The 25,485-nt window shown below is 41.4% G+C and overlaps 1 protein-coding gene across 2 annotated transcripts in view; it reads left to right on the forward strand.

Moving 5' to 3' along the window:
• Nucleotides 1–25,485, forward strand: part of KLHL14 (kelch like family member 14) — a 64,060-nt gene that overhangs the window by 17,221 nt on the left and 21,354 nt on the right. The gene's annotated exons all lie outside the window — the stretch shown is intronic.

Here is a 25,485-nt window from a genome sequence, read left to right on the forward strand (position 1 = left end):
TTGCAAAAGATGCTAATTTTATAATAGGATAGGCCTAAATTAACATTGGCTTAAAATCATTCCAGTAAGTTTTTTTAAGTAAACTTGTCTTTCATGCTGCAACATGAATCCATGAATATTTATGTATATAGGAATAAAATCTGGTTTAGGAAAAAAAACAAAGGCAGTGTTCAAGACATTTTTCTTAGAGTCAGATCCCTGGTAAGCCATAGTACTAGAGCACACCTTTGATTCTCTTTTGCATTTTCATTTCCTTCTTCCAGCTTTATCTGTTGTCCACAATCATTAAAGAAAGGTTTCCTCTGTACTACTCTGCGTCCATTGCTGACAGAAGCATTGGTGGAATATATCAGCTACAATAAACAGTGCACGGAAGCTGCTATCACAAAATTCTTTCTCACCTTCTTTTAAAGGTTGATTGTGTTTTAGAGTAAGTATTTTGCCTCGAGCATTGAGATTTGGAACTTATTGTTATGTTGGTTGCGATTCCCAGTCTGACTTGGTCATGGAATCAAATCATAGCTTCTTGAGTGCAGCAGGCTGTGTGTGCATTAGTCCCCTTGTGGCTAAACTGGCTGCATTGGTCAATAAAACTAAATTTTAACCGTCAAAATTGCCCAAAGCAGTATAGGTAAAATAATAAATGAGCAATTTTGATCCATAAATCAAAGCCATACTTCTAAAACTGGACAACTGGTAAAACTTGGATTTCCTGCTAAACCTGCTTTTTTTTTTTTCTCCAGTAAAATACATTTTACAGAATTCTGTTCTTCTCCCTTATCCAAAGCCCTGTAATGGGATACATCCACATTAATAATATATCCACAGGTTAGGATGAAAAAAGTCAGAAGACTGCTATGATGACTGAAATAATGCTCTTGCAAATTACTTTTTCCCATGGAAGATTTAGGAGCCTTTCGCAAAATGGTGCAACATAAAGACTGCTTAGGTATAGATGACCTGGACTAACAGTTGAGTGTATTGTGTAAGAATGACAATTACAAAAGGTTATATGAACTGTACATTAGAAAAGTCTACAGCGTCTGTGCTAGGGAACATACTATGCTTCACATTTTTCAGAATAATGAGATATGATGCTCACCTCTGTACACTACTTCTAAGAAAAGTCTGAAGATGGTAAGTCAGTGAAAAATCAATGATACTGCCTAAGGCAGAAGTGTCCAGGTTTTTATTTCATTTGCTGTGTCTAATCCAGTGGCTCACCAGGAGAGACGGGAGGAATGGATCTATTGCTTCAAGATCTGAACTCTCCACTGAATTAAAGTAAAAAGCTTTATTTTGAATCTTACCTAGATGTAGATATGTGAGATTTTGTAAGAATGACATTTACTCAGCTCTTAGTTATATTGTGTAAAAGTTACATTGTGATACTGTCTCCAAGACTGTGGGAAACTACCCAGAGGCATGATTCCTGAGTGCTCCGGCTTAGTGTCCGTCACCAGTATTTGAATAACACCACTGTCTATGGTGGTGTTAAGAGATGTTTCAGAATAATTTTATGTAGAGAACGTAGCCTTTTCTGTGTTACATCTAAGAAATAGTGAAGAAAAATTCTCTTTCCGTTATGGTTAAGGCATGTAACATTTTATGCTGTGATTAAGACACAATCAATTCAACTGTTACAGTCCTAGCTCGCTCATGTTCAAGTGCTTGCTGCTCAGCACTGGAAGTCCTGAAGGTCCCAGGATCTGTCTCAGTGTTGGCTGAGACAATGGCTGTCAAATACGCAGCCCTCTTGTGACATGAGTAATCCTGTTCTTACAAATCCTTCTAGAAAAGGATGCCCTCTTGGCCTGGTCTGCAGTTTGAAGAACACAGAGAAGAATGCCTGTCTTTTCACACTGAAAGAGACAAAATGTTAAGAAGCATGATTTCTTAAAAAATGTTATTGCTACTCACCAAATGGTAACAATAACTATTAAAAAAAAAAGGTGAAGTAAGAGTTTCAAGTATCCCCTTCATTTTCTAACTTAATATAAGAGAGAATGGGAGACAAGTTCAAGTAGAACTTCTGTCCTTTCCATAAAACAGTGAAGGACTCTACAGCATAGGAGTGCAGGGGCTTGAAGAACTGTGACTGAGAAGTTTTAGGGAAGACCACAAACTAATCAGCTTATAACATAGTGATAGTTCAGTGCATTCATGTTGTTCTATCACATACTGTGACATTTATGTGGGAAATTAGGGACGCTGTTCTAGCTTTATTTTTCTTGTACCTTCTGCAATTTAGGAAGAAGGGAATTTTTTTCTTTCTTTACTCCCAGTGCACAGTTATCAGAGATATACAATCAGCAGGAAAGGCAGAAGAGATTTTTTTCTGTTTTTTCACTTGTTTAGACAGTGCTGTCAGTCCTGAGGCCACAGTTCACCCTCAACTCACCAGTACAAAGGAGGAGCTTGCTCCTTACTGAACAGGGACAGAGGAAAAGCTCTCCTGCTCGTGAGGTTCTGTGATAGGAAAAATCTCAGTTCTTTTAGTCTGGTATTTTAAGGTGTTCTATTTTATTATCGCCTTAGGTGTATTTGATTTCCTCCTCTACCAGCAAACATTTAAAAAGTCTTTTCTTTAACCTTCTGCCCACCAGTAGACTCCCACACACACCAACAAAATGCCATGTCTTGCACTTAAAAGCTTACTGATCCAATGTAAAAGTGCACAGAAATTCCCTCTCCCTTCCTCCAAGCCAATATACATTCCTCATTTTCTGCTCTTTGTGCCAGTGGCATTTGGGGATAGGGAAGGTGGGAAAGAAGCTTGCAAACACTTAATCCTGTGTACAGGGGCAGGGCCATTGAGGAGTAGGTGGATGAGAGGAGCTTGAATCTGTTCCTGTCACCTTCCACTCAGAGGAACCCCAGAATTTCCTTGTCAGGGACTGCAGACCCATTTGAGAGGGAGCTGCTGGCCTGCTGCCTCTTTCCTTCTCAGTGTGGAGAGTGGCTGTTGCAAATACTCAGTTGCTTAGGGCTCCGTGTCCTGCCTTGTGTGATGCATGAGGAACAGGAGAAGATCAACCATCAGAAACTACTGACTCCATGTAAGCTGTGGAACTGCAGTTGGAGCTATGAAGACGGTTGCAGGTGAAACAGCACAAGCTATCAAGTATGACAGCTCAGCAGAGTAGCAATCTCATTTTGTTTCCACGACAAGACTAGATCTATTGGCAGGGGATCCTGCCCACCTCTCTCTGCCTGGGTAGCCAAAGCACCAAATGCATCAGTACTAATGGGAGTAATTCTAAAGGTATCAGGAAAACAACTTGCCTTGTTCATAGACCCAGGAGAGGAGGGGAAGCATGCACCCATTTCCAATTTTTTAATGTCATCATCTATGGGCAAGAATGCTATGGCTCAAGGAATCGGTAGATTTTTCACAGTCTAGTATTACTGTGTATTTTCCTATCTGGTATTTCTCAGAGTTATTTTTTCAACGTTGACAACAAAGAACAGAGGCAAAATAAAGAAAAGGAAAAAAAAGGAGAAAGTAAGTGGCATTTTACAAACACCTTTTGCCACCTAATTTTACTTGATGTGGGCACAATCCTAATCTGAGATTATATATAATTTATGCACATCAATAATGTGCATGTTGTTGTTTAATTTGAAGCACTTACTGCACAGTTGTGCCTAAGCAAAGTAGAGGCTTTTATAGACTATGGCAAAGTACAGCAAATATCTTCACTTCATGGTTTCTTTTCAGGCTTCCCTACACGTGCACGAACACCAGTATCATATATCAGGAACAGGCAACCACTGCCCAGTGACAGAAAAGGAAGAGCTGATGGGTGTTTGACAGTCCTTAGTAGCAGCAAAAGTTCTGCACTATTAATGGGGTTTCATTATTCCATGATATTTTGCAGACTTCATAACTACTTACTGGATGTGGGGCAGTGGGGGGGTCTCTGTGTCACCACCTCATGCCTCACTGCTCAGAACCAGCCACTGCTGGTTCAGTTTTAATTACTAACTATGGTCCTGCCAGGAGTCCTTGTTTAATTCTAGAACTCCTTTGGTTGTTTGCTTTAAGTGCAGTGTTTAAGATTAATTAAACTTTAAGGAAGTGAAACAATGTTTTGTTTGTTAGAATTATTCTATAATAATTGCAAGTTTCAAAATCCGGAGCCTATAAAGATTTTTTGTGTTCAGAATTGCATAGCTTTCCCAAAAACCCTACTGCTAAGGCAATGATGTATTACTTTCACTTTCATTATATGTTTTTAATCAGAGCGTGACTTCACACTAGACAAAGCGATGCTTTATGCATGGTCTCTCTTGTTTTTTGCTAAAATCTTTTGACATGATTAATTTTTCTTTAATGCTTTTGTCTTGTTGTAATGGTAAGGATGATGGGTATAAACCAGGGCAAAAAATACATGCTTTTCTGTCATAATGCTTCTAAGCATTTAAAAAATATATTAAATGAAAGAAAAAATATCACAAGAGAATGATCTAACTGGAATTAAATTTCTTGCTATGTGAACACAGAATGCAAGAAATAAATAAAAATGATGTAGTCACTGTTTTAGGTGGGGTTTTTTTGTATTTTTTTCCATAGCAATTTATCCATCTGTCTGATTAGGAGTGATGACTAGAAAAGAAACTGTGTCTTACAAGTTTTTAGATATACAGCTATTCCTCCTTTTAATGCAAAATTCCTTTTTTCTTGAAAGCACAAAAGGGTAAAATATTGGAAATATTACTGAAATCTTTCATGGCACTTTCCATCCATGTGAAGATGCAGCAGATATTTCTTTCATATCATTCCTTTTTTTTTCAATAAGATGTTAATTGTAACATTCCTTAACCTTCCTAGTTCTCCACATCATCTGGGTGAGCCACAGAGATGATTCAGTGAACATCACAATAGTGTCAAATATATGTATAGACAATAATGTGTTTATGCTTAGGGATTGCAGCAGATCTAGATTTTAATCCAGTGCAAAAGCCAACATAGTTCTCCAATGAGACAGTATATTTGGAAATATATGCAGGGAAATGTCCAGAACATTGCCAGACTGGAGAGTTTAGTCAGGATGACCAGCAACTCTTTTCAAGGTACTTCTTCTAGTTATCCCATAGTCTGTCTTTTTTTTGTTGTTGTTGTTATCTTGACCTTCCTGCTCTTTGCTAGGTGTATTTCAGTCTGTTGTGTTTGGTCAATGTGTAAAAACAACAACAAATCAGGCACTTTGATTTCCTTCTTCCCTCTCCTTCCTGCCAGCAGCAATCACACAATATCAAGGAGTTCCCATTTATTTGTCTTCTTCTGACTTGCTGATCATAATGAGCAGCCAGTAACCTTTTCATCCTCAATGCTCTGATAAAGACAGTCCACCTTCTCCTTCCTTCCCCACAACCAGGTTGGCTGTGCTTTCATTTTTACATGAATCAGTCTCCTGCAAGTAGTCTGGTCTGAATGCAATATCATTTTATTTCTGTCATTTTGACTTTTTAAATTTCCCTTAAATATGGTCTGTGACACTGCAGAGGTCTTCCATCTTCAGTAACATTGAATGTCAGGCCACCACTTAGGCATTCTGGTGATTCTCAAAACCCTTTGAACATTATTATTTATATATTTTATCGAAAGCAAAGTCAAATAAAAGGAAGGTAGAATGATTTGCTTCATGTCTTAATCAGCATTAGGGAACCTTGGTAACTCCAATCCCCAACCTGCATTGTTTCTGCTGCAATAGGTTATATTTATTTCTTCCATGTTTTCATTGGCAGTTCTGTGGTGTTCAGTTCTATCAGCCTTTCCTAGACAGAATGATACTTTGTTCTCCCTGAACAAATTAATAACAAAACTCCTGTTCCTCTTTTTCTGAAATGGCTTTGGAAACTCTGAGAACTTCTCAATCCTTCATGTGTTGGAGTGCTTTATGCCATTTTGTCTTTTCCGGGCTGGTTAGTTATAAAGACAAACAGTGTGATTATAGCTCACATCAGAGGGTCCTATGAGAAATTTTCAAAGGCTTAAGTGTCAGCTTAAGCTTAGCACAGTGTGCCTTTGGAAATGCTATGTCTTTTAAGTAAATACATTCATCCAATGTAAAGCCTTTACTTTTTTGAAGAATGATAGGGTGTTAGAAGCAAGGGTTTCCTCCTTCAATTTATCCCAAATCAATTGGTAACTGAATAAAAGAAGTGGTGTTTGCAAAAAATGTGTCAAGTCAGATGGACAGGTTCTCTTGATAAATGCTTGTTCTAATTTCTTCCCCTTCCCCCTTTTTTGTCACTTGTGAGAACAGTGCCCACTTACTTTAGTCAAAAAATGTGTTTTGATGAGCACTTCTTGGCAGCCCTGATAAATTTCATCTCTCTTACTCCATTTATCCAGCAGTTGGGGATGCTGCAGCTTCTGCTTCAGTGCTGTGTCAAGGATGGTTTCAGCACTGCATTGAAAAGCTTGAGCAAGCATTAGCATATTGCTAAGGCAGTAGTCTTTATATTAGCCACTAGACAGATTTAATAAATGTGGTAGGTGTATGCAGAAGTTGTACATATATACATATGCACATGCTTATATGTATACTCCTTAAATAAACACACTGATTGCACTAAAAACTAATTTTAAACATAAATTCCATCTATATTTTCCATCCTCATACTTAGACCCTTTTAAAAGGTTCAAAAGCAGGAAAATATGGTCACAAAGGAAGAGAGATTCATACACAGAAAACTTGACTGATTGGTATGAATATCCAGCTTCAAGCCTGGATTTAGGAGATTAATTCCAGGTGGTCATATACACTGCCAATAAGCCACGTTTTACACATACAGAGAAGTGAGAATATAGAATTGAGAAACAGAAATACAGTGAAGAGTATTTTTTCACATGTGGCATACCTTAGGTTAACCACAGCTCCCATTCTGAGGTTGATGCTTGGCAATTCAAACGTGGAAGTGCCATTAACAGTGCATGCCTGCATGTCTAAGAGCAGGACAAAAGTCTAAGAATTAGTGAAAACATAGCATGTTCTCACAGTGGTTGCCGTATTTATGTGTTAAATATTATTTTCCTCTGCACTACCATTTGAGATAACTTTCAAGAAATGTCAGCTCTTTTTGTGTGCATTTTTCCTATTGATTACAATGTTGTTAGCTTTTGCTTTTACACAGGGGTTACTTGACTGTCTGTATCTTCTTTACCCTGTGCCTTATTTGTAAGTGTGGTGTCTTGTGGGTTCTGGACAGCTTTCCCTTCCTGTATTCCCAGTCCCCTCACATCTTGCTGTGCTGTGTCTTTGAAATGACAAGTCTTATCTCTGCATTCAATCTGTTTGTGCTGAAGCCCTCAAAAGTCTTTCAGCTTCTCTTGGCTGCTTTCTGCCCCTTATTATGGACTTGTGAACACCCACCTCTCTGGAAATCAGGCTGTTCATTTCCTTTCACATACAAAGATGCCTGAATCTACTCACCTTCATGCTCAGAAACTCCATTGGCAAATAGTTACTTTCAGGTAGAGTCCAGAAGCATTAATGGAATGTCCTGTTCCCTGCCTATGCTCAACCACGACTGTTAGTGGTTGAAAACCTAAGTGGGACAAGAGAACAGGACACAACCCCCTTCTGAGACATCCTCAGGCAGGGCACTGAGACAGTGCAGAGCTGAGCCTTGGGTGGCCCCATGTAAGAAGGCAGCAGGTTTAAGACAGATGAACTATCAGCTGCTGGTACCATTCCTGCAAGAGATGCTGATTTCAGGCTTCCCTAGGGACATCTTACTAAGAAAGCTGCTGGCTTCTGGAGATGCCACTCCTTGCTATATCCTTGCTAGTACATTGGAACCTTTGACTCAAAACCCTTTTCCTGGATCACAGAGCTTACCTTTTTCTAAGTAATTTCTCTACTTGGGTTCATATCTTTACAGGTGGCTTGAGGATGACGATTCCATTTTGCAGCAACTTCTACTGCTTAGTTCCAAGGCAAAACAAACAAAAATTCTTTCAAATGTTTTTGCAAAACCAGAGTCATATCAGAACATCCCTTCTCTTCTCAGCATCTCTTGTGGGCTGGGGAAGAGGCAAGCAGTTGAGGTTTGCGTCCCTGCCTTGCTTAAGTCAGAGTACAATTTTTTAGCTTCCAAATCTTTCATGTATGTCCCAATGGATATTTCACAGCCCCACCAAAGAAAGTTTTGTCAAGCTTTGCAAGGCTAACTGCAAACCAGAAACTGCCTAGCTACAAATAAGAAGTTGCTGTGACTTCACCGGTAAACCCAGGTGATCAGCAGAGTGTAAGGTGCGTGGGCTTAATGCTGCCCTAGAGGATCTGCAACATTTTGATTAATCTCAGCCTATGGGCATTGTCTGTCTGCTGTGAACACAGATATCCTGGGAGCTGCATTGTCCTGTCTTCTGTCCAAAGCAAGTGTCTCACCTGGCTAGATACAGATTTCAGCAAAGTCACGTGAATTTCTAGTGAAAGGTAATATGGTCAAAATGTTCTCACCAGATCTGTTTGTGTAGATCTCTCAATACTATTTGGCCACTGTCTCTAAAAAATCAGCCATCTGGAATAACTTTCACACAAAATTATATGGGACTGTGCAAATTCAGTGTGCATCCAAACATTGCTTTCTGGTTTTCAGGTGATTCCAGGTAAAATTTATGTGTTTATTCTTACCTACTTGTTCTGGGATTTATGTAGCATTAATGGGAGCTAGGCATGTATGAAGATGAAAATGAACCCTGGTGTTTTTATATTTGCTTACTTTGGAAAGTTTCTAATGTGACATTTATACAGATGGGTTGCAAACAGGATGGCAAAGTACTGCTGGCTGGGTAAAATGTAATAATAAAAAATTCCCATAGAAATCCTAAGGTTTGTTTGAGGAATTGGTACATGTTTTATAAATTTTCTCCTCTCAAACCTTCTTAAAAGAGAAGGCAGTTTCCTTCCCAGAAGTGTTTTGTACACAGTTATTTGCAATACAGATTTCAGAAGCCTGCCATAGCTGTCTCAATTTTTGTGCTATAATGACAAGAGGTGAACATTTTGCATCCTCAACTTTATTTGCTGTTGTCTGCCCTTATTGCATTCTAGTGGCTCATTGTTTGAAGGAAGTCATTCTCTTTTCAATTTTACTCTATTTTCTCACAGCTTGCTTAAGTTCCTTTCTCTCTTCCCTTCCCTATCCCTTTCCCCTTCCCTACTGGCCCTCCTACTCCCCCACCTTGCCTCTGTTTAAGACAGAAATAAAATTTATTACATACTTGAGAAGGGTTTTTTCTAAGCTTTCTGTCTCATACCAGGTGTTGTATGAGCTACTGCTTTCATTTAACTGAATGCTGGAGTATCTGCAGGAACAGACTAATATGTCTTTACAGGGATGGCTTTTGGTATGTTGTTTTGTCATATTTATATATTGTGATTCTACTCCCAAATGGGGATTGTGCTACTACAGGGTATGCAACTGCAGAATGACTGTTCACACCGAGAAAAAAAGTGTTAACAAATTGAATAGTAATGAATTAACCTGCAGAAAAAGCATTTTGCCCTAGTACACAGAAACCCTGCATAACTAGAGCATATAATTTTAAATGAAGCAGGCTCTAGGAATGCCTCAATGGATGTGATGTCGACAGTAGCTCATAATTCATGGATATGAATTATGGCTGAATATCAGGAAAAAACTTCCTGACATTGAGATCTATTAGGTTGTGGAATAATCTCCCATGGGAAAAGGTGGAAATCCCATTGCTTAAGATCAGACTGAGCACTAGGAAAGGGACAAATCCTGGCCTGGCCTCAATCTTTTAGGGCAGATTAATTAATTGCGTTAACATATGCCTTCCCATTAGTCTAGACAGGCGATGTCTTCTGGTATTTGCCAGGCAGAAGCAACAAAGGCAGCTGTAGTATGAGCTATCTTACCTAGCCCCATGACCATACCCCCTCTGCTTGTGAATATATCATCCTCAGGGGTGAAAATGGGATGGCTTTCACAGAATACGCTGAGTTGGAAAGGACCCAAAAGGATCATCAAGTCCAACTCTTAGCCCTGCACAAGACCATCACCAAGAGTCAGACCATGTGCCTGAGAGTATCATCCAAATGCTTCTTGAACTCTGTCAGGCTTGGTGCTGTGAGCACTTCCCTGGGAGCCTGTTCCAGTGCTCTACCACCCTCTGGGTGAAAAACCTTTTTCTAATATCCATTTTAAACCTCCTCTGACACAACTTCAGGTCATTCCCTTGGGTCCTGTCACTGGTCACCACAGAGAAGAGATCACTGCCTGCCCCTCCTCTTCCCTCAGGAAGTTGTGGACTGCAATGAGGTCTCCCCTCAGTCTCCTTCAGGCTGAACAGACCAAGTGACATCAACCACTCCTCATATGGCTTGTCCTCCATGCCCTTCACTATCTTCCTTGCCCTCCTTTGGACTCTCTATAACAGCTTAATATCTTTCTTATATTGTGGTGCCCAAAGCTGCACACAATATTCAAGGTGAGGCCTCACCAGTGCAGAGCAGAGTGGGACAATCCCCTCCCTCAACCAACTGTCGATGCTTTGCCTGATGCCCCCAGGACAGAGTTGGCCCTCCTGGCTGCCAGGGCACTGCTGACTCATATTCAACTTGCCATCGACCAGGAACCCCAGGTCCCTTTCCGTGGCACTGCTTTCCAGCATCTCATTCCCCAGTCTGTACAAACATCCAGGGTTGCCCCATCCTAGGTGCAGAATCCACTTTTCCGTGTTGAACTTGATATGGTTGGTGATTGCCCAGCCCTCTAATTTGTCAAGGTGATTGTCCAGCCCTCTGCAGGGCCTCCCTGCCTTCAAGGGAGTCAACAGCTCTTCCCAGTTTTGTGTCTTCTGCAAACTGCGTATATCCCTTCCAGTCCTGCATCCAAGTCATTTATGAAGATATTGAAGAGCACAGGCCTAAGATGTAGCCTAAGGCAAGTCACCAGCCTGATGTTACCCCATTCCCTGTCACCCTCTGTGCTTGACCTGTGAGCCAATTGCTCACCCACCACATGGTGTGTTTATCCAGCTGTGTACTGGATATTTTGTGAGAGACAGTATCAAAAGCTTTACTGAAATCCAAAAAGATTACATCACCTGGCTTCCCTTGATCAGCTAGGTGGGTTACCTTGTCACAGAAAGAAGTCAGGTTGGATAAGCAGGACTTTCCTCTCATAAGGCTGTTGTGGCTGTGACCGATGACAGCATTGTCTTTCAGGTGTTTTTCAATACTTCCCAGAATAATCTTCTCCATAACTTTACCAGGCACTGAAGTGAGACTGACAGGCCTGTAGTTTCTGGGGTCCTCCTTCTTGAAGATCAGGACAATGTTTGCCAGCTTCTAGTCAGCTGGATTTCCAAGACCACCCAAAAATCATTGAGAGAGGTTTTGTGATGACATCAGCCAGCTCTTTGAGCCCCTCCAGAACTGTTCTGGAGAATCGCTGTGCTGGCTTCTTGGGAGCCATGTGTGAAATAAACTGGGCAGTATTTTTGGCATGGAGGCATGCCTGGTTTCTAGCTGCAGTGCCCTTGACTAACCTGCATCTGTGTGAACTGTGTGTGAGGGCTGAAGTGTGGGAGTGAGCCCAGTACCGTGCCTGTTTCGTGTGAGACACTCATGTTCAGGATTCTTGGGACCATGAAAGGGAGTCAGAATCTTTTCCGCAGTGTGAACATCTGTTTTCCATGAAGTGGGTAAGCCTACCCAAGAGCTCACTGAGCTCAGCGAACACCCAGAGCGTCCAGTGACTGATGCGAACCTGTCGTTTTCAGTAACAAGTTATCTGTGACTGAATCATTTTAAATATTCCCATTTTGTTACAAGTAGATAATGTATGTAATGCACATGATTTAGCATTAATTTGGTGGGGGGGAAGTCCTCAATTCTTAAAATGTCTATCACTAAAACTATTAAACAAGCTTGTTTCCTTGTGAGCAGAAACTGCAGGTAAATGCAGTGAAGTGACAGTTCTGCAGTGATGACAATAACCAATACCTTAATGTTTATGAGTAGACAAGTGCTTTGAGTTCTCCTTATTAAAAAAAAAAAAGGGAATAAAAAAAAGGTTTGACCCTAAAATTTGAAAGTAGGAGAGAGTAAATGTTTCTCCCTGGGCTAAGCAGGAAAGGGAAAATTGAGAGAGATGTGCTTGAATCACTCTCAGGTGGGGAGGCTTGGCAAATTATGTTATTAGAAATCATTAAAATAGATTTAAATAGAATTACCATGATGAGTGATGTAAGGGCCATGTTTCTGCTCTTCTCCTCCTTCCCCCCTGGTTTTACATGCCAAAAGAACAGAGTGTATGACTCCAATCTGTGCTCAACAGTAGCTGCTTGCTTGCTGGTCAAGAATTACAGCTGCTGTATGCGCAGCTTTAACAAACATAGAAACCATATGTAAAAGATACTTTTCTGATTGAAATGACATGAAAGGAATGTCAAAGAGCTGCAGGATCAAAAAGAAAGAACTAGATTTGTTTTTTCCTTGATTAAAGACTAACAAAAAGAAGTCCAATTAAAGGTCACAGAGCAGTCTTCTTCCCTCATGCATATGAAAGGCATTGTGCAGGAATAACTAAGGCAGAATTTGACTCCCAAATTAACTCATTTACTGGATGCAAAACTGAAAGAAAATCCTTATGACCAGCTTATAACTGTATATAATGAAAAATTGCAACAGCAGAAAAATATATTTGTATCATATCTCTAATTCAGCAAAGTATTAATCACACTGATGTTCAGCAGTGTGTTTAAATACATTCTTAAGTACTTTACTAAGTACTGCCTGTAAACAACTCTATATGATGGTGCATTAACATAAGAGAGAGTTTATCTATATACTCTCTCCAGAGGACTACAATTATTTTAAGTACTGTGGCAGCCAGTAACACAGAGCTGGATGATCTGTGGTGTCCAAATCCCAGCCTTCTGGATAGTCCCCGTGCAGCCCTTGTCTCCCAGCTGCATTACCACTAATGTCTGCACAAGCTCATTTAAACTTTATTTTATTCAGCAGAATCACAACTGCTGAAATCAGCTGGGCATTCACTGGCTCCCATTAACTTCAGCTTCAGGAAAAAAAGATATGTCTAGGGCAGAGATGTCCCATGTAAGGGTTTATACACTGCTCAAGCCTCCAACTTAAGTTCTGTTAACATGCAGGATGTTTCAGGGGCTTTCTGCAACGGGTCACATTTCATCCGGCAAGATTGGAGCCACTGTCCTCCTGTCAGCTCCCAGGCTGTCTCCAATGCCTCTCCAAGAAATGATCACTTCAGCACTCAGAAATTTGATTTTTCTTAACTGCAAAGATTTACAACATCAATAAAGCCCTGACATAGCATCCCTTTTCCTGAAGCCATAATTTGGCTTCACTCCAGCAGCTTTATTTTAGCAGCCTGGCCTCCTTTCAGACAGGCAGGGCTGCCATGGAAAGGGGTTCCACCCCCAGGTAAAACAGCGCTGGTGCCCACCTGAAGTAGTTGCAGTCATTTGAGGGCTTTCATTTGAAACTTTCAATATTGGAAAATAATTCATTTTCATCAGAGAAAATAACTGATTCCTTAGGGAAAAGTGTTCTGGTTTTACATGGCACAAAACAGCGCTGTTTCAGGAGTAAATGTTTTATACAGAAAACTTCTATTGATCTATCACCTTCTATTGATTTTCGCAAAAAAAAAAAAATTCTTTGAGGGCTGGCCATTTAACCATATGATACCATGTTTTTTTGCCTCAGCTTCTGAAGTCCCTAATTGCCTTTTTGGAGTATGCAAAAGGTGTTCTTGAGAGCTCTGTGTTTCCCCTGATGCTCAGAGGCTTTGCAGGATGCTGCAGGGGTTAGGTCTCAGTGAGCTGCTGGAATGGCCCACGGGTGCACATCCAGGGATGGGAATCCTCTTCCTCTTTGCAGAAGGAAGGCTGCAGAAGTACACCAAAATACTGGAAGATGGCTGTGCACCAGCTTTGGGTGCCACTCCACCCACAGAGGGTGCAGGTGGGGATGAAGAGTGACTGGTTTTAGTTGGTTGGGTTGGACAATGAAGACAGACACCAGACCTGCCCACCGAGTCCAGAGCTGAAATTCTTCCTGAGTGGACTCCAGAGACTGGTGCAAAAATGTCAGGAAAGTGTCACAGGGGAAAAAAAAAAAAACACAAGCAAAGGAGGGTTTGGGCTATTAGAGCAAAGTGAATTGTGTGGACCAAATTCACATCACACCATGAAATCTGTGGATGAAATGTGTTAAGAATTTAATGTCTGTTCTACTTATAAATGATTTGTGGTTGTCAAGTAGAACAACCTGCAGACAGGTACTAAAAACTAGAAAGAAATACCCAATTTACCCATTTTTGATATTTATATATACCTTTTTAACGTGTTGTTTCCTGCCACCGGTGGATACAACTCCTGCTGAACTCAGGCCCTCAACGAACAGGGACCTTTAGAATAAAGGAGAACTTGAAAGTACACCTGTTGGGGCTAAGTCAGTAACATGAAGTTAGTTCAGGTATCACTATACCATAACAGTTTCGGTACTCACAGTTCTACCCTGAGACTGTCCCCTCAGAGCACAACAATAATACTGCCCTTTGTCGTGTGTCCAAGTAAAGCACAACTGAGTACCTAATTCTGATTATTTCAGGGAACTTGCTGCAGAGTTGCATTAGCTGCACTGCCAACAATTTTATCTCTGATCTTGCACATTTAGTATATTAAGACAAAGCTTTGTGATTCAACTGATTGTTTTTCAAATGGGAGGTTTTGATCTTATGGTTGAAAATTAAAAGTAAATTGAAAGTAAATTGAAGAAAGTACATTGAAGGGGCACCAAGCACATGTAGTGTCTTGGATTTAGTGATGTGGGTTGTAATTTTTGAAACTGTTTTGGGTTATCAGCACTTGTACTGTAGAGTAGGGAGCAAATAAAGCCTTTGAGGTTTTTAATGTGATTTGAAGACAAAATTTTTGCAAAATTGCTTAGTATTCATTTTTATCAAAACTCTGTTTATGCACCCTGGTACTGCAATAGGAATCAATGTATTTGTGAATGTCCAGTGAAATGGATCTCAGCAAGTGTCTCAAACAGGTTTTTTAGTTGTTCAGAGGACTTATTCTTTGAAAGCCTACATACAGCTGATCATATGGAGCTGCCTTTGCAGACTTAATGTCTAAATTTTGACTTTAAGGATTCTACAGAATTTTAATGACGTTATTTCTATAATAAAAACTCCACACTGCTTCTTGGTATATGTACAGTCAGTGCAAAATTTCAGTGTTTTATAAAGTATAAATAAGGTGCACTGACATAAGGAGTAGGTTGCTTCCACCAGCTCATTTTGCAGGTAGTTGCTATTCTTGTTTGTTTGTCATCTGTGGAAGTTTATTGAGTCTATATCTTTTGTAATTTTGTTATGGTCAAAGGATTGCAAGAGATCCAGCTCATCTGCTTTTCCCCAAGGTAGTCCCTACTAGCTGAGCCACAATGCCTGCTAGTGCTCATGTTCCTGAGTGGTTACAAATGTGAGGTAAAATGTGCACTTCTAAACAACGTAAGCTTTAAGACAGTTTAAGCTTGTGGCTTTTTCTAATTGTAAGAGACTAAAAGCAATTACTGCAGCCCAGCTGATAAGTGGTGACTTTCACAAGCACAGTGCTAAACCAAAGCAATAGCGTTGATCATCTGTTCCTGTTCTGTAGTATGAACCAAAACTGTTTGTATCAGTGGTAACCTAATTTGTGTAAAAACACATTTGTTTTAGCCAGATGTGGATCAGCAGTCTCCATATTAATATATATGATCAAATGCACTGCAGTTAGGATTATATTCTGTCTTTATTAATTTAAAGGAAGATTGCAAACTCCTTAGGTAGGATCGGTCTGCATTAATGTCTGGTAATGATTCACTGTGCATTTTATCAGTGTTTTTGCAATGAATTAACAAAAGAACGGCTTAAGTGCACTTTCTTATTTTATTTCCCTTGTATTTCTTTTTTGGCCACATTTTTTACATCTGATTCTCTTTTTGAAAACCCAAGTTCATCAGGAATGGAAGTTAAATTGAGTTTCACCTGCAGGACATACTGTTGAGCAGCTCAAATCTGTCTGCCCGTGCTCATCTCCCAGTTCATCACTGAAGTCTAATCTTGCCAAAGCCAAGTGCTGCATTGCCACTTGGGCACATCCCTGCATGTGGCTCTTTTTGAAAAAGAGTGGCTTTTGAGACACTTGCAAGGATGTGGATCTGTGCAGTACTGGCTGTGTCACGCTGCAAAACACAAGTTGTTCCATTGCTGGGGCAAAGAGGAGAACTGATGGGTTAGCTTACCCCTGTCAGTACTGCTGCCCTGTGTTAGGAGCATCCCCAGAAGCTGCCCTCAATTAATCTTCCTCTGCCCATACCATACAAGGAAAAGATCGACTTCAAAATTGCTTTTTGCAATTTTGCTTTTTGCTCTCCTCTTGGCCATGGAGAAGAAGAAGAGGAGTCTGTAGGAGCTTACAAGGCTGAGCTGGGTCATGAGAAGGGAGGATCTAGGATGTTGGTATTTTTGATTGTATTTTATATATAGGTTTAGTAATAAGTAGTGTTACTGGGATGGATGATACCTTCAGAGGGACAGTTCTTGTAAGCAGTTGGGGAAGAGTGAGAGAAGGCATAATTCAGCAGTGATGGGTATGCAGGTAAATACCAGTCCCTCTGCACCTTCCTGATGGAATAGACACACTTCAGTTTCAGCATGCCTTCCCCAAAAAATCATTCTTTAGGGAAATGAGAAGAGAGCTGTAACCTGGCCACCATTATGCAGTTCAATTTGGGATTAACTGAGTAAAGCACTGTCTTTCCATTGGAAAGGAGTAACTCTTTTACAAAGGACTCTTCTTTTTTTCCCTTTAATTCTGTAGGTTATTATATTTTTGTATAACAGTTTCCTCACGTCCTCTTTCCCCTTCCTTACCCCTCTAATGCGGAAGCACTCTCTTTGTCAAAAGCGAGCATGTTGTTTTTACCCAGCGCCCAGATCATTATTAAGAGAGAGAGGGAGAGAAATTTGGCGGCGTATTGGTGGGGACGGGAACTGTGCCTGCTATATTTCACTGGGACTGGCACGTGGAGTAGGAAAGCAGATGTGTGTGGACTGCCAGAGAAATCGCTGACTGATCCTTGCACAGTCTGGGTTCGAGGAGCTGAGACAAGACGCAGCAAAGCAGGTATGACTGATACCCGTGCCAAAGCCTGAGCACCTGCCATGCCCATTGCAGGCAGCGGGAGCCGGGAGGGGGCTCAGCATCCTCCAGAATTGATGCGCCGAGCATTCGCTGGGGCTTGTGTACTTCGTTTGATTTCTTCCCTTTCACGCCGAACACGAGAAACAAGCAGAAGTTAACTGCTTGGGAGGAAGCTGGCTATGACTTTTTTTTGTGCTGCATTTCACCTCTTTTGTTTTTTAGTTGGTTGCAAAACCTGAAGCCAAAAGATGATTGAAATGCCTCTCCCAGGGGAAGGGGGTTGCCGAGCACGCCGCACCCCCTCTAGTGGCTTAGCCTCACACTGCCGGCTGGAAGGAAATGCGGCAGGAGGAGGAGGAAGAGGAGGAGGAGGGCTCCTGCAACTCCGGCCATGTGCTTCGTAGACTTCGGACTCCACAGCACCTACATGGGTGATTCAGAGATGCTGAAGCAGCTGGAGGACCAGGAAGGTGTTAGTTGTCTGTCAGACCTGGCGTGGATCACGCACGAGGGACTTGTACCAAGCTTGGAAAGAGTGTTAGATAGGTGGCAATACTAAGCCCTCTGGAGTAAGAAATGTGAGAATTAAGCTGCTTCTGCAACCTTAATTCGGCCTCTGTTTGCATAAGCACTAAGATACAATCTCCAATGATATCACATGCTATTCTTTGTCACATGTCAGTGCACAGAAGGGACTGCGCTCAGTTTTTGCTCACAGCATTTCCCCTCTGTTGTTTAGCAAGTAGATCCTCTCTGTCACATGCTTCTGAAATCTTCTATAGACAGAAGAATTTTTTCACAAGGTTTCGTTCACAGACTTCACAACAACAGAGGCCAACAGCTTCATGGACATTTGTTGTGGTATTTTTGTACCATCCTCTTTGTGAGGAGCGCAGTCCGTCAGTGTTCCCATTTTGCAGATGAGGAAGAGGTGTAATACGGTTAAAGTCAAAGGTATCCTTTATTTTGGGGTGCCCATTTCAAGACCCCTTAGACCATCCTTTCCACACTGCCCCTCCCACATACTTCTGTTACAGCAGCGAGCAGAGGGCACTTCCACATATCAGGCACAGGGATCAGATCAGGCATTCTGAAAATGAAGTACAGGTACAGTACCACAGGGTAGCTGTGGAAAAAAACAGCTTAAGAGATTTATCTAGCGCCACAGTAAAAATATGTGGCAAAGACAGGGACAGTATTCCATCCTCCTGCTCAGGGCAGAGCTGCCTTATCTGTGAGAAATCCCATCTGCTCCTTCAACCTCTCCCTACACATCTTCCAAAAGTGAAACAACCTCTTGCAGTCAGAGGTCAAGTTCACTGTTACCTGCTTCATTCAAGGGCTGTGGCTATATTCTAGGTGAAGCTGTTGCTGTTGTTTCAAGTCCCTTTCCACCCAAACCCCATCCCACAGTCTTATCTTCTCCTTCATGTCAGTGTTAGAACTCATTTAACTCCTGTGTGAGCCTGCTTAGGGCATTAAATCAAAATGAAAATATACTCTCTTGTTTTCTGGGTTATTTTTCCACCAGGTTCTTGCTTTGAAAGGGCTCACTGAGGGGTGCCAAGGAAAGACTGTGCTAGTGTGAAGAGTGGCCTGGATTGCCTGGGCTGAGAGAGCAACAGGGCCATAGCAAAGCTGGGTTAGACCCATTTCAATGGTTTGGTATTATGTAAGTTGAGGTTATAGTTTCACAACCACAACAAGCTGATCCAAACTGGTGCTGCTGCTGATACATCAGTCTTTCCCTTCTCATGGCCTTGCACTCCTGCTCACTACAGTTTGTGAGGCCAGGTAGGGAAGCTTAGTAATTCTGTGTACCTTAAAGAAATACTGCAGTTTCTTGATTGCTTGTTTCTTGACTTCATGACTGCATCAACCATCACAAAGAGTAATGGAACCTCTAGTTTGCATCTGGACCTTCAGCAAGATGACCAGTTGGGAAGCATCACAGTGAGCTGTTTAAGGACTACACCAGCATAAATACACAGAGAGGTGCCAGAGGAGATGTGCACTGCAGCCTCTCTTGTTGACAGTTCATGATGTCTGAATGCTCCACATCACAGCATTTTCACAGATTTTCATAGTCGGCCTTTTCAAGGTGTATTGAGAGACATTGTGTTGTAGATCTGTGGTACACATCTCTGCAACCCAGGGGGTGTAAATATGACAAGGTTCCACCTAGATGTGCTGACAACAGAGGAGTGTGAAGACTGCAGAACTTCAGGCTCTGGTCTGTATGTGCTGCCGTGTTCACAGGTTTTGCTCTCTCTTCCTCCAATCTCAGTCATTTTGCCATGTCCCCTCTGATCTGTCCTGACCTATCCCTGCCCTTTTCCGTTTCATTCACTTCTTCGATTCAGTCTCCACCAGAACCTGGTCCAAGCCATGTTTATTAGCACAGTGAGTCCCAGTTTTTTTCATGGGGACTCTGTCCTCTCTTTCCTTAACCTAACTAACTGAAGATTATATTTTCCTGAACAATACTCTGTGCAAAATCAATGTCTTCAACAAAAAATGCAAGCCGGATGAGGATACTTAGTTATGTGTATTTTAAATGTTTGTTATTGATCACAAGAGCTTTACTTTAGTCTACTGTATATGTCCAATCCTGCAGTCCCAGCATGGCCAGTGCTTTGAATTACCATGACCTTTTATCTTGTTTGTCAGCAGTCCATGACCATGCACTAGTGTGTGATTTGTGAATTATTTGTGATTCTCTGTGAACGTGGTTCAGCCCATGAATTTTGACACCTCTTGATTTAAATAGCAGCTGCTTGTGCTATGATACTCAGCTTGGTATCCAGTTTTGAGAAATGTGTTTTTCCTTCTGCTTCCTGAGTGGATGTTTTCTGAATCCACAAAAGGTTTTTGAGGAGATGGGACAAAATTTCTGGAATGAGGGTTCATATGGAGTGAATTTTTTGGATTGTTATGAGTAGGCACCCCAACACATTTTTCACAGTCATTTTTTTCTGAAAATATTAAACAGTACTGTTTTCATACAAAGCAGAAGAAAATCAACATAAACTTAGTCCACATCCATTAATGGCGCTTTTTTTTTATCAGCTCTACATTCTGATTTCATTTTCTGTGTATAGATTTACAAAGTAAGTCATCTGTGCCAGTTTTACGTAAGTGTGTGGATTTGCTGCCCAGGTAAAATTTTCTTCCCTGAATTTGAAAATTGTCCATTTTGGGTTTGCCATTTCCCTTCCTTAGGACCCCATCTGTGGAAGGGGGAGGTCTAGGAGAGTAACATTTCTGCCTGGTTTCTGTTGGAGAAACCAGTCTTTAGTGTTACCTAATTTATGTGGATTGATTCCTGTGTTTCCTTCTGTATTTATCTGCCTGGTGGTTAGTACATTTTAGAGCGGGCTCTTATTGTCCATCCTGAGCAAAAAGAATATTATAAATTATATTTAATTCTGTCCATTGTGGAAAAAGTGTAAGCAATAAGACAGGCATTTTCTGGTACTTAGGAATGACTATTTTGGTGGTGATGAGAACATTAAGTTCTGCTGATACATCTCCACGTACCTTTATTTTTTGTCAGGACAATGGCAGGGATGTGCAGAATCAGAGTAAAGCCTGGTCTGCAGTCCTTGCTCAGGGAGCAACATTCCTGCCTGTGGGTATGTGTCAGGGCATGATGGGGCTGCTGGCTCCATGAGAACAGGCCAAAACTCCATCCAGAAGACAAGGCTAAAGACAGGACTGGAGACACACTACAGTGTCCCTGCATGAGGTCCATCCAGGCCAGGTCTGGGTGCCTAGGCCTGAGCTGAAATGGGGCTCCTGCACCCATGGACAAGTGGTGCTGGAGGGAACTCCAGGCTGGTCAGGGCCATTGGGTCCTGTTGGTGCCCTCACTCATCATCCTGACAGAATGTTTTCTGAGTGGCCTGTCCATTACAGATTAACTCGAGCCTTCTTGCCATCCCTGGCAGGGACTCCTGAGCTTTTGTTAGGCAGCCTAAGTACATGAACGTAGTACTGTGTGGACATTCCTGCTTCTGCATGCTGTTCTTGGGTGTGCTGGAAGTTAGGCATGTTGGAGTTTCGGGCTTTTCTTCAGATACCTGTGCAAGGTATGTGTCTTCTGGGAAAGGCAGCTTTTTTCCCATGGTGGTAAGCTTTGGACAGATCCTTCCACCCTCTTCTGCTTTAAGTCCTAGTGCTTTAGGTAAGCTGGACTTTCTTGTAAATAAAACCTTTCATTTACAAATACTGAAGTATTTAAAAGGAAAAAAAATACAAAAATCTGTAGCAGTGAAGGTTTCATTTTATCTGTTATGAGTGAACTTAAGTGTATCGAAACTGGTGTTTTAATATGGCAAAATGTAGGCACATCCCTCCTCCATGTAGAGTTTTCCAAATGGAAAATCACATTTTTCTTCTTCTCCTGGCATGACTTCAAGACTTGGTTACTCTAAAATAATATGTTAAGTCAAGAGTTGAGAGCAGGGTAGGAAGTAGTGAGACTGAGAGAGAAAATTGTGAAAGAGTCATTTTTGGGGGTAGTAGGGGCCAAGTAGGATATTGCTGCATGTGATGAATTCTTTTTAAGACGTGGGTCCCTCAGCAACGTCAACAGGATCCGATCAGGAAAATTCAAGCAGTGGCTGTGAATGTCCTGAGCTTGGAAGGTTATCTTCAGAGGAGACCGGGAGACTGTGTGCATCTCAAGGTCAGATAGAAATTGAGCCATAAATGGATGCAACTGGTCACAGGCAGTTGGACGTTAATGCACCATTCCTGGCTGTGGTCTTTTGCCCTGCGGCACTGTTAGAGAAGGGATTGCATGTCCTTGAGTTGACATCTTGGAGGATCTGAAAGCCTCCAGTGGGACAAGATAGTATTTCTTTCCAGTGCTTTCTGGCAACTCTGCTGTGTTTTTCTCCCATCAGGGACTATTCATCATTTTGTCCATGAGAAGATTTTGTTGTGCAAAATGTCACATCATGAGACTGTTGTGATGTGACGAGATGTCATTCCCCAGTAATACATACTGGGCTCTACTTTAGAGATTGTAAGTCCGGGCCTGAGTAGGTACACAACATATTCTACTGGGGAGCAACTGAGGTAACATTGCATAACTCATAGTGGTGGACAACTGTCTCCTGATAAATAGTCTGTGGAAATCGGTGGGGCAACTAGGTTGCCAGGGGCAACCTTCAGCAGGTATGTGGGTAAGCAGGGAATAAAAAAACAAGGAGAATTGTCACTTGGAACCTTTCCACAGGACCATGTTTTACATCCCTTGCTCCAAGTTGTGCCAAGATGTTTGGTGTATTGACTTACATGTGCTTCTCAGACCTGGCAAGGTCAGCTGCATGGAGTCACTTCTGTGAGGAAGGCAGGAGTGTGCATAGGTTTGCTGTGCATTGCACGGGAAGGACTGTGTCAGGATTTTGGTACAGGAACACCAGTTTTTAAGGTGGGAGTGTAGTATTCTCCTACTTTACTCAAACATTATTGATCAAAGTAGGCAGCTTTATTATTCAAATGAAATCCAAATGGGGGCTTGCATCTTTGGAAATGTATGAATAAATATTGTTCATTCAAACAGCCAAATGTATATGTTGCTGAAAGCCCAGTAGAATATTTTGCCATCGGGTGAATTTCACCCATGGAAACAGACAGATCTGTACTCAGAAATTGTATTCAAATAACTTTAAAGCAACTTATTTTAGGAGAGAGCTGAGCATGGCAGCTATTCCTGATGTTATGTTTGCCTCATCAGGTGTGTCAGAATTTAATCTTGTTTTAGAAGCTCACATAAGAAAATTTTAGCCCATTAAAAAAACTAAACTGAGAAACCCCCTGACATCTGGAAGAACCTGGCTCATGTTACTTCAGAGAATGTATAAAAGAGTAACTCTTGACATCTGAATGAAAAAAATATATTTTCATTATTAAGGAATATCTTCATAATGAGAAATGCCTAATTAATATAAAGTATCTTCATTATATGAAATACCATTCGCTGTGCTGTGAATTATTCCAAGGACTTTGATCTGCTCAGATTTCTCTTTCTTGGAGCTTATGTTATCTTTAATTGAGGGTAGGTTTGGGATGGCATTTTACCTTTGCTTACTTGCAGCCTCAGTTGAAGTACAGACTATATCCTAGATGACTTCAGCAGCTCTGTACCCATCCTACTTGTGGTGGCTTGAACAAAGTTGCCTCAAATTTGCCATGGGAATGAAGAGGTGGTGAACTTTCTAGCTGAGCTGATGGTGTTCTCAGTGGTACAGCTGGACCACAGCTATACCAGTTATTTTTTCTCAAAGGTGACTTTAAGGTACAGTGCTTCATCTTAAGATTCTCTGTTTATGGTAACTGCTGTTGGACTGTCCCAGGCTTCCCCCACTGAGCTGAGCTCAGACTCAAGGTTGGCATTGGTGTATTACTAGAAAAAAGTACTTCATAGGTATTTGCTTGAATTTGAGGTCACAGAATGCAGTTTGGCCATGAATGCTAACAGAGGTATTTGCCACCTACTGTTGATTATTCTCTTCTTTTAACTTTATTTCATTATCTTTTGAACTGAAAATACCAGTGAGTGAATGCCTGATGCCTTTAAAGTCAATGGCAAAGCTCCCACCACATTCACCGAGGCTAGAATTTCATACTTATTGTGGTCAGTCTTTCCCCACAGTTATTAAATAACAAACAATTGAAGAGAACAATTCACTGAGGAATCCTAGCATTTGTTTATATAACCTCCTTGGTGAGAAATAACAAGTAGTATTCAGTAATAAATGCATAGACTTCCTGCAAATGATGTATGAACCACAGAAAGGTGAACAGTATCTGATATTACGTTCTCAGGAAACAATTGGACCAGCTGTGGTCCCCCCAGCATTTTGCAGGGAGGGTAGGGAGTGAAATGAATATTGTGTCTCTGCCATGAGCAAATCACAGTCTCCTAAAGTGAGTCTGTAGGTGCCTTCTGTGCTAGAAAGAGTCATCTCTCGTTACCCTGCCCTCCTCAGAGCTTTAGAAATAGCCAGTTTTCAAGTAGCAGTAGTTGAATATTATGTAGCCAACAGGATAGGCTGTTAATATTATGGAAGGTCATTATTGACTCCATATGTCCTCTGATAATGACATCCTCATTCTGGAAACACACTCTTCTCTTGCGTCATCTGCACAGGTCATTAGAGATGATAAGCATGACTTCTTGGTGTGTACTGAGTCTTGAAGGGCTGTGCTCAAGCTGTGCAGTGGCTGAGGAAGAGACTTCTTGGCTTTCCTTACAGTACCTCCTGTATCTCAAGCAGCTGAATGGTTCAGGGCAGTGAAAAATCTATGGAGTTTGGTTTTTTGTTTGTTTGTTTGGGGGGGTTGCAGGGGCTTGGGGGGAGTGGGCACTTTTTTTTTTTTTTTGTAGAAAAATCAAGTGCAGTTTCTGAAAGGAGTTTTTAGCAGAGTGGGGGAATGGCTATAGACTGTATCACAGATTTCAGTTCTCCTGGGACCAGAGCTTATGCCTCCTCCTGTCTTGAGAAATGCTACTCCAATTCCCCCTTCTTCCCTGCTGATTAGTGCTGAAGTGATGATAGACAGGGGAAGGTGCAAGGAGGAGGAGGAACTGATGACCCTTTTATTAATGTATGGAGAACAACCAGATGCTGTTTCCTAAATGTGCAATTATTGGCAGAAACTAAACAAAATTGGGTAAGACAAAGAGCACACATTATTGTTTGTTAGGTGAGTGAGGTGTATCATGGAGGTGCCTTTGAAGCATCGATGTGTCTAGCTGTCCTCATAGGCATTACAATTGAGAGTGTTTCATTTCATGAATGTTTGACTGTCAGCTGTAGTCTCTGTTTTTGAAAGTAGGTCCCAGAACATTGTCTAGTACCTTTCATTAGCTAAGCTTTGGCATGTGTGAGGAGTTTCTGCCTGGGATAGCTATCCTGATGTGCAGTGCTGCTGTGTCCTCCACCTGCGTCTGCATCTGGAGAACAACTGTGAGTGTCACCTCCTGCACAATGTCACTGATGTTTATGTAGTGAAGTATTTCTTAGCAAACACCACTGCAATCTTGGACTTCACTGCCTTCTGGATCATTCTCAAGTATAAATCATCCATTTGGTTTTGAGCTAGGAAGCTTTACGTGTTACATACATACCTGGGAAATTGCCTCTCACCTTACCAAGGGTCTCCTACCAATCCTATATCAATTGCATGGAAAGAGGGCTGGTGGGGGTGTTGTCTTTCAGTGGGGCTGTTTGGACTTGTTTGTGCTC

The sequence above is a fragment of the Pseudopipra pipra genome, chromosome 1 (genome assembly GCF_036250125.1).
Source record: "Pseudopipra pipra isolate bDixPip1 chromosome 1, bDixPip1.hap1, whole genome shotgun sequence".
NCBI lineage: Eukaryota > Metazoa > Chordata > Aves > Passeriformes > Pipridae > Pseudopipra > Pseudopipra pipra.